The sequence below is a fragment of the Aotus nancymaae genome, unplaced genomic scaffold (assembly GCF_030222135.1).
Source record: "Aotus nancymaae isolate 86718 unplaced genomic scaffold, 86718_ANA_hifiasm-v0.15.2.pri h1tg000014l, whole genome shotgun sequence".
In the NCBI taxonomy this organism is placed as follows: domain Eukaryota; kingdom Metazoa; phylum Chordata; class Mammalia; order Primates; family Aotidae; genus Aotus; species Aotus nancymaae.
The window spans coordinates 103,209,013-103,227,080 of NW_026988425.1; the positions used below are offsets into that span (position 1 = coordinate 103,209,013).

An 18,068-nucleotide genomic window follows, 5' to 3' on the forward strand; every position below is an offset into this window, starting at 1 on the left:
AAAGTTATTTTAAAATGTAGAATTATTATTGACTATAGTCACATTGTGTGATCAAATAATAGCTCTTATTCATTCTTTCTATTATTTTGTGTACCCACTAACCATCCTCACCTTACCCCATTCCCAATCCCCCAGTATTGTTTCCAGCCTTTGCTAACCATCCTCTACTCTCTGGTTCATGAATTCAATAGTTTCGACTTTTACTTCTCACAAATAAGTAAAAATAAGCAAAGTTTGTCTTTCTGTGCCTGGCTTATTTCACTTAACATAATGATCCACAGTTCTATTCATGTTGTTGCAAATGACAGAATATCATTTTATATGGCTGAATAGTATTCCATTGTGCATATGTACCACATTTTCTTTATCTGTTCATCTGGACTGATGGATGCTTAGGTTGATTCCAAATCTGAGCCCTTGTGAACAGTGCTGCAACAAACATGGGAGTGCAGATATCTCTTTGATATATTGATTTTCTTTATTTTGGGTATATATCTCATTCTCATCTCATTGTAGTTTTCATTTGCATTTCTCTGATGATCAGTGCTGTTGAGCACCTTTTCACATAAGTGTTTGCCATTTGTATGTCTTCTTTTGAGAACTGTCTATTCAAGTCTTTTGCCCATTTTTTATTAGATTATTAGTTTTTTTTCCTACATAAGGAGTATGGGCTTCTTATATATTCAGGTTATTAATCATTTATTAGATGGGTATTTGGCAAATGTTTTCTCCCATTCAGTGGGTTGTCTCTTTACTTCATTGATTGCTTCCTTCACTGTGCAGGTTTTTAACTTGATGTGATTTCATTTGTCCATTTTTGCTTTGATTGCCAATGCTTATGGGATATTCCTCAAGAAATTTTTGCCCAGACCAACATTCTGGAAATTTTTGCCAGTGATTTTCTATAGTAATTTCATAGTTTGAGGTCTTAGATTTAAGTCTTTAATCCATTTTGATTTGAGTTTTGTATATGGTGAGAAATAGGGGTCTACTTTCATTCTTTTGCATATGGATATTCAACTTTCCTAGCACCATTTATTGAACAGACTGTCTTTTCCCCAGTGTATGTTCTTGGCACTTTTGCCTAAAATGATTTCACTCTAAATTTATGGATTTGTTTCTGGGCTCTCTATTCTGTTCCATTGATCTATGTGTCTGTTTTCATGTCAGTACCACACTGTTTTGGTTGCTATTGCTCTGTAGTATAATTTGAAGTCAGGTAAGGTGATTCCTCCAGTTTTGTCCTTTATGTTTAAGATAGCTTTGGCCATTCTGGGTCTTTGGTGGTTCGATATAGATTTTAGGGTTGTCTTTTCTATTTCTTTGAAAAATGTCACTGGTATTTTGGGAGAGATTGCATTGGATCTGTAGGTTGCTTTGGGTAGTATGGACACTTTAACAATATTGATTCTTCCAACCCATGAACTTGGAACATTTTTCCATTTTTTGTTGTCTTCTTCGACCTTTTTCATCAGTTTATAGTTTTCATTAGAGAGAGTGTTTGCTTCTTTGGTTAAATAAATTCCTAGGTTTTTAATTTTATTTGTGGCTATGATAAATTGGGATTACTTTTTAAAATTTCTTTTTCACATTGCTCACTGTTGGTATGTAGAAATGCTACTTGCATCTGTCAGTATTTTTAAACTGAATCTATGAAAGAGAAGAGATTTAAAAAATTTTAAATATATGGCAATATTTTAGTTAGCATTTTGTTATTATTTTTTATTTATTTATTTTTGAGACAAGTCTCACTCTTTCACCCAGAGTGGAGGACAGTGATGCAATCTCAGTTCACTGTAAACTCTGCCTCCCAGGTTCAAGCAATTCTCATGCCTCAGCCTTTGGAGTAGCTGTGACTACAGGTGGGCTCCACTATTCCCAGCTAATTTTTGTTCTTTTAGTAGAGATGGGGTTGGCCAAGTTGGCCAGGCTGATAGCAAACTCTTGACCTCAAGTAATCCCCTGCCTCAGCCTCCCAAACTTATAGGATTACAGGAGTGAGCCACCACACCCAGCCTGTTATTCATTTCTATTTTAATTTTAGAGACTATATTGTATATGATTTCAGTCCTTTGATTGTACAGGGTCAATTTATTGTGAAAGTTTTGTGTTTGCTTGTAAAGAATAAATAATGTATAATTTTTTGATGCAGTGTTTTAATATGTATCTACTTAGAAAAGTTAGTCAACAATGTTGCTTAAGTATTCCTTATATATACTGATTTGTTTGTTTGTTTTTCTCCTAAATACTGAGAGCATTTTGTCAAAATAGTCTGTGATGATTATGGATTTCAGTATTCCTCCCTGTAGGACTCTCAAACTTTGTTTTATATATTTTTAAGCTATGTTATTAAGTACTGTTAAATCAAGTTTAGCCTAAAGTTGCCTCCTTACATATTTAAGTTCAGCCTAAAGGTTTCTCTATACGTCATGAACTATAACAAGTAGAGGTGTAAACAGACCATAGCCTAACTTCTGGCAGTCACTAAGGTTTGGCTAATCAAATGTAGACAAATGTTCGTATCGTGTTCATATAAGGCAAACACTGAGTTGTAACCAATCTGACTGTTTCTGTACCTCATTTCCATTTTCTGTACCTCACTTTCCTTTTTCTGTCCATAAATCTTCGCCACATGGCTGCACTGGAGTCTCAAGAGTGTACTCTGGCTCTGGAAGCTGCACAATTTAAACTCCTTTAAATTTAATTTGGTTGAAATTCTTTATTCATCAGATGGCATCAGAAGTAGGGTCCGAAGCAGAGCTTCTAATGACCCCCAAGAACACTGAGCAACCAAGCAAGATACCCAACAGACCCATTGTGTCCCTTTCTCTCTCAGAGCAGCTAGAGAGCCTGGTAAGTTTTCTCTCAGATTTCAAAGCTCCACAGATTTGTGTTTTAATTTTTTGGTTGTTTGTTTTTTGAGATAGAGTGTCACTCTGTTCCTCAGGCTGGAGTGCAATGGTGTGAGCTTGGCTCTCTGCAACCTCTGCCTCCTAGGTTCAAGCAATTCTCCTGCCTTAGCCTCTTGAGTAACTGAGATTACAGGCACCCACCACCATGCCTGGCTAATTTCCTATTTTTATTTTTTATTTTTTTTGCATTTTTAGTAGAGACAGGGTTTCACCACATTGGCCAGGCTGGTTGCGAACTTCTGACCTCAAGTGATCCACCCGCTTCAGCCTTTCAAAGTGCTGGGATTACAGGCATGAGCCACCATGGGCCAGATTTGTGTTTTGATCTGAGTTTCTTTGAACAAATTTCTGATCCAAACTGGGTTTGGAAGTCATATCAGAAACTGGACTTGATCCAGGATTGGATTGGATCCAGTAATTAATTGGATCTAGTTAGAAGCCTCTTACATCTCAGTGGATCAGAAAGAAACTGGTAGTAAATGGCAATGGAAATTCTCAGGGATTTTTGTGTTCTACCCCTTTGTCTCATTTTTATTGTGTGCTTAGGTAGGAAAAATATCAGTATGTGAGGTGATCAAAGGAACCTGAGAGTAAAGCCAGTATTTCAGATAAAAAAGAGATCCTTAATTTCTGAAGAACTGAGTTCCTTCTGGCTTAAACATGCATTAGTATTCTGCCCTGGAAGCAGTGAAGTCTTACAGAAATGGCAAAATCTTACTAAAGTTAACTTACAGTGGAATATTCCACATGAACAGCACTGTGCATTTCAAATGCAAAAATAAGTACATTCGAAAGTGAGGGCTCCCTGAGATCATGCCATGACACTCCAGTTTGCGCAAAAGAGCAAGACTCAAAATAAAAGAAAGAAGGAAAGAAAAGGAGGGCTCCCAAATTAATCTCATTTAGGGATGCCTATTGATATGCAGATTTTTAATATTTTTTAGTATTTTTATTTAAAAACTTTATGAAAGACAAAAACCTTAAGCGACTAATTGATCAAAAATAAATAAATAAATAAATATGCTAACCTATTGGCTTAGTTTCTATCCCAATCCAAAGGAAATAGACTGCACGCCAATTGGCTGACTTTCGGTAAGTAGTGGGGTACATTTTACCTGGGTAAATGGGATTGAATTGGAGGCCCTCCCCTCAGTAATGTCCCTCTTGGTTAAAAAGGAATTGGGCACTATGGGATGTTAACTGCTATTCCTTTTTGGATTAATCTGCCTTGTACTTTTTGCTGATGGCTATGGGTGACAGTATTAGGCATATACAGGAATGGAAAATGGGAACTTTTTTCTCCCCAAAGGCAGAAAGTTAAGAACTGATGGGACCACTGAAAAAGATCCCTCTGTGACTGGCAAGTGGCCACTTGAACTTTAGGTTAATGCTGCTGCAGTAGGTGGGTCTTTCTCTGGGTGAGTCTTTCTCTGGCCTCCCTGAGCTCTTTGCTGTATGCATCCCACCACAGGCAATGCTTTTTCTTTCTCTCTTTTTCTCCTTTCCCTTTTCTATATTTTCTGTTACTCACAGTGACCATCTTGTCCAGAGGCCGTATGTTGAAACTCATTTAATCCACTTTGAGTGAATTAAAGATGACAGAGCCCAACCAGGAACAAATTTAAGCCTGACCAGCTGATATTGGGCACTACCAGAGTGGTTAATGTTTTGTCACGTGTATTTTGTCCTGGCCATAATGGAAAATGTGAATTTGGGTCCACTATGCAGCTGGCTAGGTGGCAACTTACAAAATTGAGAGATTGCATACAGTTCTATGAAACTAAAAAAGATGATTTTCCTTTGCGTTGTGGCTTGGGATACATGACTGTGGAACATCAAGCAGTGTTGCTAGGGTCACTCAGGGAAAGGGAACACAGAAACCTGGCATGCCAGCAAAAGGGTATTTGTTACCAGTCAGACTTCTGGCCTCTCTCTCTCTGTGCAAACTGGTTGTAGGAATGGTAAAAATCACTGTCTCCACCACCAAGTTTTGATTAATGGGAAAAAAGGATTCGTGAGGCTAGTCTTAAGCTGTAGCAAATCTTGCATGCTTGGTGTTAAAATTTGTCTTTCTGCATTTTTTTTTTATAAAAAGGGGTACCATAGGATACAGTGGAGGCCTAGGACCCCCACAAGCTTACTGTACAAGCCAGCTTGGCAAACTGGTTAGTCACAAACTTTGCGACAGGGCCCTGAAACAAAAAACTGGATGAGGATTTCCTCTCATTGCATGTCCTTGGGAAAAACAGAGGAAGTGCCACATTTTAGAGAAAATTTCTATTTTCCTTGTGGAACCCCAGGAATTGAAAGTAGATAGATTACTCTCAACATCTAAAGCTCTGTTTTGTTTTTCATTGCATGATCTGATGTTTTTGACTTGGACAGGCAGTGGTGAGTTTGAGGGATACCGGAAATTACTTCACATTATGAGAGAACTTTGGTGTGTAATAACTAGGTGGGAAATAAACCCTTAGGGATGGCAAGAGACAGTTATGGGGAAACACTCTTCTCTTTGCACATTTGGATCAGAGAAGTATGGTCTTGGCAACCAAGTAAGTATAGAAATGTCCCAACCCCCACTGAGATAAGACTCCCATGAGGGATGGGCTAATCCCAGAATGGGCTGATCAACACTCTATAGTAAAATCATTGCACTGTCTTGTTCAGCATTTCTCTTTTGGGGATCCTGGATTCTGTTTGAAACTGACACCCAGAATATTTTGGGATCTATTTTGCCTTTCAATTGTGACTGCTTATTAGGCCCTAGAAACTACATGTTTTCCTAGCTCTGTTCTTCTAAGGACTCTACCCTGAATCCAGTAACCTAATTAAAAAATTTAAAAACTAGCAAGTGAGAAATCTTACAACTACTAGATTTTCTTCTGTCTGTGTAGTTATATGTGTGTTATGTGTGTAATGTTTATATATGAAAGAGTTCTGATTAATTGGCTTAAAAATAATAAGCGCTTAAATATTTTGTCAGAAAAATAAAACTGTAATGCCTTTTAGTTCACCTTTGGGAAATAAAGAATTTTCAAGATTATTGGTAAAGAGATTTGGTCTAAATTAGGCAGGTCAGATATTAGGTTTGCTAAATGCTTTCAGGTAATAAACTGCTTCTTTGACTTTTGAAAATTGTTCAACTTACTTGCTTTGTAGCCATTAGATTCTAGGTAAGGCCTGGGGACATGTGAAGTTAGCCAAACCCCATGGCTATGCTGGAAAGTCAGACTTTATCTGCACTTCTATCTGGCGTCCTAAGCTCCACACCTAGTATATAATTAAAATCACTCACTTACCAGGTTTCTCACCAAAAATTAAAATTGCCAAGAGTTAACATTGTAACATATAATTAAGACTACTGAATAAACAATTTCACATGCAAGGTATGTGAGGAAAGTGAAATGTACATTTGGTAAAAGATTATTAGAAGGCATGGGAATGTGCTTTTCTTTTTGCCAAGATTTAAGGGCTAAAGAATTGTTTTAAGTTCAATAGGATAAAGCTGAAGTTTTAAACAAATCATGGAAAGTTCATGAGAAATTAATCTTGTAAAAGAAATTCTGCCTCAGAGGTAACACAACATATCTACAACCATCCAATCTTTGACAAACCTGACAAAAACAAGCAATGGGGAAAGGATTCCCTGTTTAATAAGTGGTGTTGGGAAAACTGGCTAGCGATCTGCAGAAAGCAGAAACTGGATCCCTTCTTGACACCTTACACTAAAATTAACTCCAGATGGATTAAAGACTTAAACATAAGACCTAACACCAGAAAAACCCTAGAAGAAAATCTAGGCTAAACCATTCAGGACATAGGCGTAGGCAAGGACTTTATGACCAAAACACCAAAAGCATTGGCAACAAAAGCCAAAATAGACAAATGGGACCTAATCAAACTCCACAGCTTCTGCACGGCAAAAGAAACAGTCATTAGAGTGAATTGGCAACCAACAGAATGGAAAAAATTTTTGCAGCTTACCCATCTGACAAAGGGCTGATATCCAGAATTTACAACAAACTAAAACAGATTTACAAGAAAAAAACAAGCCCATTCAAAAGTGGGCGAAGGATATGAACAGATACTTTACAAAAGAAGACATACGTGAAGCCAACAAACATATGAAAAAATGCTCATCATCACTAGTCATTAGAGAAATGCAAATCAAAACTACATTGAGATACCATCTCACGCCAGTTAGAATGGAGATCATTAAAAAATCTGGAGACAACAGATGCTGGAGAGGATGTGGAGAAATAGGAACACTTTTACACTGTTGGTGGGAGTGTAAATTAGTTCAACCATTGTGGAAGACAGTGTGGTGATTCCTCAAGGACCTAGAAATAGAAATTCCATTTGACCCTGCAATCCCATTACTGGGTATATATCCAAAGGATTATTAATCGTTCTACTATAAGGACACATGCACACGAATGTTCATTGCAGCACAGTTTACAATAGCAAAGACCTGGAACCAACCCAAATGCCCATCGATGATAGACTGGACAGGAAAAATGTAGCACATATACACCATAGAATATTATGCAGTCATCAAAAACGATGAGTTTGCATCCTTTATATGGACATGGATGAACCTGGAAACCATCATTCTCAGCAAACTGACACAAGAACACAAAATCAAACACCACATGTTCTCACTCATAGACGGGTGTTGAACAATGGGAACACACGGTCACAGGGAGGGGAGCACTATACACTGGGGTCTGTTGGGGGGGAGTTGGGGGAGACAGCGGGGGGTGGGGAGTTGGGGAGAGATAGCATGGGGAGAAATGCCACATATAGGTGAAGGGGAGAAAGGCAGCAAATCACACTGCCATGTATGCACCTATGCAACAATCTTGCATGATTTTCACATGTACCCCAAAACCTATAATGCAATAAAAAAAAAAAAGAAAGAAATTCTGTGTGTGAATATATTAGTGAAAGTTAAAGGGGTAGTACTCATTTTTTTTTTCAGTAAATTAAACATTAAAGGCACAAAGAGAGTTTTCTTAGGGTAGTGATCTGCTCTTTAAAAATTTTGGTAATATGTTATGAAAGGTTTATGAGAATCTTACCTAAAGGTCAAACTGATTAAGATTGGATAGATGGTTTACAAGATTTTATTAAAAATAGGAGTTGACATTAATAGCATACTAATGCAAGGGTAAAATTTTGCTTTCTCTCTCAAACAAGATTTCATGCACTATTAAAGGATAATGAAAGATTTTTGTTTGCCTTTTGAATAAACTACAGGAAAAATAAGGGAAAGACAAGAGACAGACTGTTTGGAAAGCTAAGTGTTCCATCTACTAATGAGTAAAGGTTTTTGCCTTTTTAAAATGTTTGAGTCATCGTTTTGGCTAAATGAATGACTTATAGTGACTTGGAATTCTATTTCATAATTTCAAGTGTTTTAAACCCTTAACACATTTGATAGGTTTCCCAACATCAAATTTTAGCTTCAAAGTTGTTTTTTCTGACCTCTAACTTTGGGATGCTGCAGAGGACCCCTGAAGCAACCAAAAAAAAAGTAACCAGAATTATTTGACATGGTAGGTTACATGGGAAGCATTGTCAAAATAAAAAATGTTTAACCTTCTTCAGATTTATTATAGTGCATGATATTAAAATATGTTCCAAAATCATGTGGGATTTCTAAAATTCCAATATGTCTGAGTATATGCTATCAATCATAATTATGGTTATTATATTCAGTTATTATAGATCACAGAAATAACCAAATTTCCTTTCAATTATATCTTTAACTACGACTATTTAAAGTCATTTCCACCTTTAATTGCTTAATTCTGATGCAGTTTCTGAAAACTTCACAAGCATGCAAAAATCCTAGAATATAATATCTTTTAGGAGGCTCATAAAAGGATAGAAAGGACCTGCAAAAGCACTTTGGAATACAGGTTTCTGATGACTTTAGAATCATATCATTTGGACTGGGCAGGATTTCCTAGAACTTCAATGAAAAGACTAACTGGTTTATAAAACTGCTAATCCAAGTAGAACAAAAATTAATTGAATACCAAAAAAATACTTTGACAGATTTTCATGCTAAATCAGCCAATACTAAATATTCTTTAGATATGCAATTTGAATGAACTTCACAGTCTAGGTCAAATTACCCATGATAACTTACAGTTATCAGTCTTTTGCATCTAAATTGGAGAAACAACTGGTATTCAAGAGGACATAAGTCCAATGTTAAGCATGGATTCATGGAGAACCAGGGCAGCCACTTTGTTCTTCCTGAGTCCTTAAAGCTTTTCTTATTAAAAGTTCTGCATTCCATGACTTATCATGGAAAAGATAAAATAATCCTAATTAAAGATATATTCATATGGTGACTTCTAAATTGCTAAAATAGTTTATGACCAATATTTGGTTTGTCAAACCCGTATTCCTGGGAAGACAATCAAAGCTTCAGGTACATTTGGCTACCTGAAGGGCCATTTAAACATTTATGGAGGAATTTCATTCGATTGTCATTTTCAATGCATGTTTTCTGGATACATAAAAGCTTTCCCATGCAAGAGAGCTGATGTTATAACAGTAGATTATTATGACACAGTGTATTTTCATCAGGTAAAGAAAGCTTTTATTGGTCACTGACTGAGGACAATCAACCCCTTAACAATCTAGAACCTGAAGACTGGATCTTCTGAGAACATCAGGGAAAGACTGTTCTTGCCACCCACACTGCAGCAAAACTTCAGGACCTGAACCTTGGGTTCATAACCTCATAACCGAGAAATGTCCCTCCATACTCATGGAACTGTACACCAACTGGAACCCTTAAGGTAAAGCTAATCAGGGAAGTCTCTCCCCAGAAGAAGATGGCATGCTTGATGTAAACAGCTTCTCCTAAGGTCACAGATCAGGACTTCTCTACTATCATGAGACTCTTATCTTTGAATATTTTTTCTCTTGCTGATTCCTCCGTGAAAAATAGAAGTGAAAGGGGTTCTTTAGTGTGTACTCATGGGGTATATTTTTGTGAAGGATTTTGCAGCCAGTCTTAAACATGGATAACCTTATACCTTGATAGAGGTAAGATGAAGACTCAATGTAGGTTGTAAATTTTAATGGTACATACTTTGTCTCGTTACCAGTTAGAAACAGAACATTTGTTCAGTCCTCTTAACCCACATCATGGGTTAATGAAGACATTGCCAGGAAGGCTTCACTTTTCTAGAAGGGCATCATTTGTTAGGTCCTTTTCCATGGTTTGGAGTAAAAGAGGCAATGATTAGAATTGTAATCCTCATGATAGTCTCTAAGCAAATTCTACTGTAAAAGTTATGGCTACACAACAGACTTTAAATTATCTTGTAAAAAATGTGCTAAATAGTAGAATTGCTCTAGATTAATTACTGGCTAAACGGAAATCATAATACTAGCTTACAATGATTAAGGCACTTACATGGCAAGTATTCTTGTTAAGTGCTTTATGTGGATTCTTTCAATTACACAACACAATAAAACCAATAACATGCATAAACAATTTATTTTTATTTTACCAGTGAAGAAGCTAGGGCTTAAAAAGTTGCAAAGATATGAATAGTAAAGAGTAGATTTTAAGAATCTGCCAATTTCAGTCAGCCTCCCAAATTATAACATTTAATTACCATACTATTTTGCTTCAATATGAGGGGAAAATGCTTAAGGCAAGGTGAGGAAGAATATCTTCCTCCTCAGTGCTGAGGAAAAAATACTTCAAGCATGTCATTGATCACTAAGGTGCAGTATCCAGTCTAATAATTTAAAAATAACAGAGCAATTTTATCTAAATGCATAATTATACAGATTTTACTAAATGTTTTACAGTAATAGTTAGCATACAATATTAAAATGAGTTTTTCTTTTAAAATTGTACTCATAATTTCATCTGTGGTAGTTCATGTTATGCATTCCCTCATGTCTTGCCAAGCACATATTGTTTGAATCATTTACCATCTGCTGCTGCCTTGTAACCATAGGATTAAATGGGCTATACCTTCCTAAGTACAGTACATAATAATATGAAACTACATGTAATAATGCTTTCAGAAAATGTGTGGGTTCACCTCAGTCCTCTAGCTCTTCCTCCACACTATCGTTCACAGCTAACTTTTCCATTAAGATGCCATTCTAACATGAGTCCTAATGAGAAAGGAAGTAGCAGAGAAAGGAGAAGAAGAGACATGCTAAATAAAAGGAATATGAAGATTATAAACCATAAAAATAAGTATAAAGTAGATGAAAAATATAAATACTTCCCTATAATGTTAATATTCTCTCTGAAAACTGCGGAAATAAGAGCGGATTCGGTGATGACATAAAATCGTTAAAAACAGATAAAAAATGATCTCAGAAAATAATATAAGCCAAATCATTACAATTAAAGAGGTACAGTCATTCCTGAGTAAACCTAAAAAGAAGCCTTATATAAATGGAGACATGTATCACATTTATAAAAAGGAAGACTCAATATTGTAAAATATTGTAAAAATAAAAATATACACCAATTTTAATCAAATAATTTTAATTGAATCTTAAATTTTTTGTCAAATGTAAGCATCATGAAGAGTCAAGATAATTCTGAGGAAGAACAGTATAATAGATTATTCCATTCTGTTGCCTATCAATATCTGTCATAAAGGTATACTAATTTAAATAGTAATTACTGATGGGGGTAAACAGATCAGAACAGACAGCTGAAAGAAAGACCACCTGAAAAAAAAGAAATATATATATATATATGAAAATTTGCTAAATGATGTAGATGGTATTGCAATTAAATAAAATATAATACAACAATATTATAAAAGAATTAGATTCCTACTTTATACTATTCACAGAAATAGATTCCATTAAATTAAAATTAAAATAATAAAATTTTCAAAACTAATATAAGAAAATGTAAAAGGTATTTTAGGACCTTAGAGATTTTCAAAAAATGACTCAAAAAGCCCCAAATCATAAAAAGATTTAAAAAATTATCTGTAGCCGGGCGCGGTGGCTCACACCTGTAATCCCAGCACTTTGGGAGGCCGAGGCGGGTAGATCATGAGGTCAAGAGATTGAGACCAGCCTGGTCAACATGGTGAAACCCCGTCTCTACTAAAAATACAAAAAATTAGCTGGGCATGGTGGTGTGTACCTGTAGTCCCGGCTACTCAGGAGGCTGAGGCAGGAGAATTGCCTGAACCCAGGAGGCGGAGGTTGCAGTGAGCCGAGATCGCGCCATTGCACTCCAGCCTGGGTAACAAGAGCGAAACTCCGTATCAAAAAAAAAAAAAAAAATTATCTGTACAATGCAAATTTCTGTTTCCTAAAAAAAATACCATATATAAAATTAAAAGACAAGCCATTAATTGTAATATGATATTTGGAAGTATATAGCTATCAAATTATGAGTATAAAAATATTTTTTGAAAAAATAAACAAAAAGCAAACAATGTAAAGAAAATGACCAAAGTATGTAAACAGATGATTCACACTCAAGAAAAGCCAAATGGCCAGTGAAGATGTAAGCAAAAAAAGTGCATAAGCTTGGTCATAAAAATTACAACCACATTGAGATTCCATTCCACATCAAATAGAATTGATAAAAATTAATACATCTGATAATAAGTTCCAGCAGGCATGTGAAGAAACAGAATCTCATATCCTGATGATGGAAATATTGAGTTGGTGTAAACCCCTTGGATAATTATTCAGTTATACTTATTAAAGTTAGTATATGAATACTCTGTGATACAGCAATTTTGTTTCTATGTGTCCACACTTAGAAAAACTCTCACAAAAAGTACTAAGATATTCATAGCAACACTGTTCATAATGGTCAAGAATTTTTGATAAATTCTAGTTGTCCTTATAAACTTTTTTTAGAATGGAAAATTATGCAGCAGTTAAGATATATAAAATGATTCCATGCAGCAGTTAAGCTACATAAATGATATATCACCATAAGTATCTTCTCTCAAAGTAATTTTAATTTTAAGCCAGGCACAGTGGCTCACGCCTGTAATCCCAGCTCTTTGGGAGGCCGAGGCAGGTGGATCACCTGAGGTCATGAGTTTCAGACCAGCCTGGCCAACATGGTAAAACTTGTCTCTACTAAAAATACAAAACTTAGCTACATGGTAGTGCATGCCTGTAGTCTCAGCCACTCAGGAGGCTGAGGCAAGAGAATCACTTGAACCCAGAAGTTAGAGGTTGCAGTGAGCCAAGACTGTGTCACTGCACTCCAACCTAGGTGACAAAGCAAGACTCCATCTCAAAAAAAAAAAAAAGGAAAAAAGTAATTTTAATTTTAAAAAGTCAGATTGTTGAGGAAATCAGTATACAATTTTTTAAAATTCTTTTTTTTTTTTTTTTTTTTGAGACGGAGTTTCGCTCTTGATACCCAGGCTGGAGCGCAATGGCGCGATCTCGGCTCACCGCAATCTCCGCCTCCTGGGTTCAGGCAATTCTCCTGCCTCAGCCTCCTGAGTAGCTGGGATTACAGGCACGCGCCACCGTGCCCAGCTAGTTTTTTGTATTAGTAGAGACGGGGTTTCACCATGTTGACCAGGATGGTCTCGATCTCTTGACCTCGTGATCCACCCGCCTCGGCCTCCCAAAGTGCTAGGATTACAGGCTTGAGCCACCGCGCCCGGCCCAATTTTTTAAAATTCTTGATTAAAAAATAATTACTTTATTTATTACTTTATTTTGTTTATGAAGAAAATATTTGTAGCCATGATTTCGAAACATGCAAGGACATGAAATGTGATATCAGGATAGTAATGAACTCATTAGGCATGGAAAACAAAAGTAACATTTCATTTCTCAAATAGAAATCTAAAGCAAGTACATCAAATATTAACAGCTTATTTTAGTGATAGGTACATATTTCTAATATTAAAGCAAAATTAAAATGAAGACTGGGCTTGAAAAATTCCTGAGCAAACAAAACCGGATAGGCCTTAAAAGTAAGCTTAACTGGGGGGCCAGGGTCTAGGGGAGGGATAACATTAGGAGAAATACCAAATGTAGATGACTGCTGATGGGTGCAGCAAACCACCATGGCACATGTATACTTATGTTACAAATCTGCACGTGCACATGTATCCTAGAACTTAACGTATAATAATTTTCAAAAATAAAATAAAATAAAGAAAAAAAGAAAGCTTAACCTTACTTAAGCCATGTACATAAGCAAAACTTAACCTGGGTTAAAACTGCAAATACAAGGGAAACAACTTGGGTCATTTCTGGTAAACATGTTAGAAACAATCTTTAACATCAGCTAATCATAAGCAGCTAATGAATATATGATTATGTGACTAGGGATTTTTCAACAAAATAGCCGACTTTGTAATTGCAACCAATCGATAATTTCTTTGTTTTGCTTTTACATTTACCTTATAAATGTTTGCCCCGATGATTTGTCATTGGAGCACTAAACCTCTTCTGGTCTGGTGTTCCCCAGTTCGTGAATTGCTTCTTACTCAAATAAACTCTTTAAAATCTTAATGTGCCTCGGATTTTTCTTTTACACTAATGTATTACTTTCTGTGTTTCTACATTTCATTATATGCTCATAATTTATTTTAAAATATGCACTAGAAAGACTACAACAAAATAGTTGAACTCCTTATCAAATAAATCTTTTTGGAATCAAATAAATTAAAGCAAATATATTGTTCTTTTTGAGATATGAAAGGCTGGATACACATAAGAAAGGCTCAGGAAGAAGTGACAGAGTAATGGAGGAGATGAAAAATGAACTGACCTTTCAAAAATCAAATGTGAGAAGAATGTAAAAAATATTTAGTCAAGGAAATGTAAAACGTATACATGTTTTAGAGTCAGGTGGAATGGTTGTTAACTATTACATCTAAAGCAGCACTGCCCAACAAAAATACAGTGTGTGTCATGCATGTAATTGCAAACTATCTAGCAGCTTCATTAAAAGGTAAAAAGAAACAGTTGAAATTAATTTCAGTGATATATTTTATTAGGCCAATATAAATAAAATACAATTTCACTATATGTTTAATATAAAATTCTAAATGAGTCATTTCACTTTTTTTCTAAATGTGAAATCTAATGTGAATTTTATATTTAAAGCACATCACTAGACATACTTCAAGTGTTCACTAATCATTGTGGCTATGAAATTGAAGAGGGACAGTCTAAACAATATAGAACAATACAACAGTCTGAGAGAATACCTCAAGAAATAAGGCAGGGTGCGGTGGCCTATCCCTGTAATCCCAGCACTTTGGGAGGCCAAGGTGGGAAGACTACTTTGAGCCCAGGAGTTAGAGACCAGCTTGGGGAACATAGTGAGACCCTGAGACCTCATCTCTACAAAAAATTTTTAAAAATAGCCAGGTATAATGATACATGCTTATAGTCCTAGATACTCTGGAGGCTTAGGCAGGAGGATGACTTGAGCCCAGGAGTTTAAGGCTGCAGTGTGCTATGATCACACACTACACTCCAGCCTGGGTGCACAGCAAGACCCTGTCTCTAAAAATAAATAAATAAATAAGAAAAAAAAGAATTAAGCATGTATGAGAATTATAGAAGCAACAACTAGGTGGTCTTTAAAAATGGAAACTAGATATATCATGTTTTTACTTAATTTTTAAGTTTTTGCCTTAAATTGATATTCCTACCAAATAGTTATCCAGTATGAAGTTTTTGGCAGAAAGTTTCTTTTCATTTACCTCAGATTATGCTTTTCTTCTGAATGGGCTATTTTTTTTGGAAAATTACCTATTTTTATTTTTGGTCAAACATTCAAAAACTAATGAAATATAGTACCCATGACACCAAAAACTATATTCATCATGCTCTCAACTTAAAATGGGTGCATTTCATTACATGTAAATAATACCTTATTTTTAAAAGTGCTTTGTTTAAATATAAATAAAAAACAGGAAGAATTGACACCTTTAAAATACTAATATACTACTTTAAGAGCCTTTGCATTTGCTGTTCCCTTTGCCTAGAAGATGCTCCCTTACCTCCCTCTGGTCTTCACTGAAACCTGGCCTTTATATAAAGTCTTCCTTGGCTAAGTAATCTAAAATGGCAAGTCTCCTCTCTCGTACCTTCTTTATTTTTGTATTGCTTATTATTTCCATTTAACATATTATATATTCTACTATTTATCTTGTATATTGTCTGTTGTTCCTTGAGAATATAATCTCTATCAGGGCAGAATTATTTTATGGGCAGGGTGGGGTGGGCTGGTTGGACCATTAGTTACAATTACAGAGCCCAGAACTGTGTCTGATACTCAAAATATGCCTGTTAAATTTGTGAATGAATTTGTGTATTTATTCTATCATTCTATTTTAATAATTTACTCATTCAAGAAACCTTAATTTGTGTCTTTTTAAAGAATTGTTTTAGGCTCTGAAGAGTGGGGGCTTGAATGCAAATATAAGAAAAATGTAAACCAGATGTTGGCAGTATACAACTCACTGGCCAAATTCAGCCATCACTGGCAAATTGTTTTACTGGAACAAAGCCACATTTGCTCATTTTCTTACTGCTTTCACAATATAATAGTAGAGTTGAGTCATTATGACAGAGACCATATGTCCTGCAAAGCTGAGAATATTTACTATTTGGTCCTTTGTAGGGAAAAAAAAAAAAAAAAAAAAAAAAAGGTTGCCAATGCTTGATTACCCTTGTCCTGAGGAAGATAGTTCACCTCAACCTTTAAAGCTTTTCCATCTGCAGATCAAACTTCAAAAATCCTTTATTATTGTGATAACATTCTTGGATTTACTATAGAACCAAGCTTTCAGTACATCTCCCTAAAAGCTACATGCTTTGTTATGTACTGTACTCTGAATGAGTACATGGTGAAACACTTATTATCTAAAACTACCCAGAATCAAACTAAAAGTGAACGTTAAGAATGAGTTTTAATGATTCACAAAGTAACTATCTACCTAAATTATTTAATGAGCCATGATTCACTGCTATAACAATGAATCATATAGCTATAACATTCTACATGATTATAACAACTATAATGTAGCTGTAACACTGCATATAGCTATAACATTCTGAGAGATTATTCTGATTATAAAATGGGCAAATGACCAGAACAGATATCTTTTCAAAGAAGACATATAAATGATCAACAGACACATGAAAAGATGTCAACATCACTAATAATGGAAATGCAAACCAAAACCACAATGAGATATCACTTCACACTGTTACGATGGCTATTATCGTAGATGAAAGAAAGATAAATGTTGGCTCAGATGTGGAGGAAAGGGTATCCTTGTACATTATCAGTGGGAATGTAAATTAGTACAACCACTGAAAAACAATGTGGCTGTTTCTCAAACAAAAAAATAATGATAGAACTACCATAGATCGAGCAACCCCATTTCTGGGTATATATTCAAAAGAAAGGAAGGAAGTCAATATCTGGAAGATATATTCACACTCACAAGTTAATTGCAGCATTATTCACAATTAGCCAAGATAAGGAAAAGACCTCTGTGAGTTTTAATGTAAAAAGAAATACCCTGGCTTTCCTATTCAAACCTTCAAACTGCCAGCAGAGAATTTGAAGTGTAAATTGCTTTTGCAGGGTGATAAAGACATCACCTCATCAAATATTTACCTCTCTCATTTAGCAGCTCCTATTTTCAATCTCTGTCCCTCTTTGCTGCGTGTGTGTAAGTTTTCTTATGAAAAACATAAAAATGAATCAGTTATTATGCAACACGCTTGGATGAATGGTCATGGTTTACATTTAGTCAGCTGTCCATACTATTTAGTGAGAGATACTATTATTCTGGTAATGGTGACGGTAGTGAATCAGTTTGTTAACTGGAGTTCTGATGAAACATTGATTCAAAACTTGAACATTTATAAATACATATACAGAACCTTTTCACCTTTTCACTTGAGAATAAACTTTTTAAGAGGAACTTTTGTGGTCATTTTCAAAGAAAAGCCATGTTTTAAAAAAGTGATAGGAGAAATATGCAAATTCACAGATGGTATGAATCATTCAGTCTTTCTTTTTATAAACCAGTGTAAAGAATAAGCAAAGTCAGTCAACAAAGTTACATAATTTTTGTCTTTTCTGCTCGAACAACACTTACTTTAAATATTTTCAAGGAT

The 18,068-nt window shown here is 35.4% G+C and overlaps 1 long non-coding RNA gene across 1 annotated transcript in view; it reads left to right on the forward strand.

Moving 5' to 3' along the window:
- LOC105731966 (uncharacterized) overlaps positions 1-13,235 on the forward strand; it is a 71,932-nt gene extending 58,697 nt beyond the window's left edge. Inside the window, exon 3 of the long non-coding RNA XR_001110859.3 lies at positions 9,516-13,235. This is a non-coding gene — a long non-coding RNA (uncharacterized LOC105731966). The remainder of the gene's footprint in view (positions 1-9,515) is intronic.
- Positions 13,236-18,068: the final 4,833 nt, after the last annotated feature.